Genomic DNA, 1331 nt, shown 5'->3' with positions numbered 1-1331 from the left:
TCTGGATGATGTCTGTCTGAAATTGTCTTTTAGTTGTAGTTTTGATGTGGTTGTGCAAGGCAGCAAGTACATGTGTGTAGCTATGCTGCCATCTTGGTTCTTCCCCCAGCAACACATTCTTACACCAACTCAGACAAAAGAGACCTTTTGGCAAATAGTGAGATTCGTTACATAAGATAATGGTACTCCTGCGCAGTGCGTACGGTAAAACTACCGTGTCGTTGCCTTTGCACATACATACAGCAAATTAGCCTCAAACATGCGGCATAGTCTAGTCACAGACCCACTCAAAGATACAAATGTAGTTATAAATATCACTATAGTACTTCATAGTGAGACATATCAATATCAACATGGATATAGATGTAAATACAGCTATCGATGTAGTTATAGGTATAGATACGATAAAGCTACAGATAGTGACAGCAGATATTGGCATAATTATAGATATAGATATTGACAATTATAAAGACAGATATACATGAAGATAGAGATGGAAGATGGACATGTAAGTATAGATGTTCAATGAGTTTCCTCAGAGAGAGTGTTTGTTAGCAGAAACCCCCATGCCTGGATTATCCACCAGTGCTGAGTCTGTGCTCACATCTTCACACAGGGAGTCATTCGTTCACTACTCCAGGTGTTGCTAATATTTCCATATTTTAGAGGGAGGTTAAGAAAATTGCCCAAAGCTGTGTAGGTGAGCAGTGCAGGGGCTGGGTTTGAACCTGTGCCGATCGGCTCCTAAGGGCACGCTCTCAGCTCCCACAGTCCTCCCAGCTGGGTGCTTGGGGTGCTTGGCCCATTCACATGATGAAGATTAAATCAGAATTTCAAACACATTTACAGGATACGATAATGCCAAGGTGTATCAGATAGCTAGGTTTGCTATAACAAAGTACAACAGCCTGAGGGGCCTAAACCTCCGGAATTTATTGCTCACAGTTCAGGAGGCAAGAAGTCTGAGATCAACGTCAACAGGGGGGTCTCCTTGGGCTTAGCTCTGGGCTTGAAGTTGTCTACCTTCTTGTTCACACCACATTCTCCCTCTATGTGTCTGTGTCCCGGTCTCTTCTTATAAGGATGGCCATTATATCAGATTAGGGTCCACCTAGTGACCTCATTTTAACTTAATTACCTCTTTAAAGATTATTCCTCCAGCCCTGGAAGGCTGGCTCAGTGGTTAGTGTTAGAGAGCGTGCCTCGGTAAGAAGCACACACACACATTTGAGAAAGGGATTGTGGGTACCTCAGTGGATTAAAAAATCATAAGGATGATTGCTCAAACCTGAACTTTGCACAGGGGTTGGGATCATCTATAAATATAACAG

The sequence above is a fragment of the Myotis davidii genome, unplaced genomic scaffold (genome assembly GCF_000327345.1).
Source record: "Myotis davidii unplaced genomic scaffold, ASM32734v1 scaffold220, whole genome shotgun sequence".
NCBI classification, from domain to species: Eukaryota; Metazoa; Chordata; class Mammalia; order Chiroptera; family Vespertilionidae; genus Myotis; species Myotis davidii.
Note: the sequence above shows the minus strand (reverse complement) of the source record.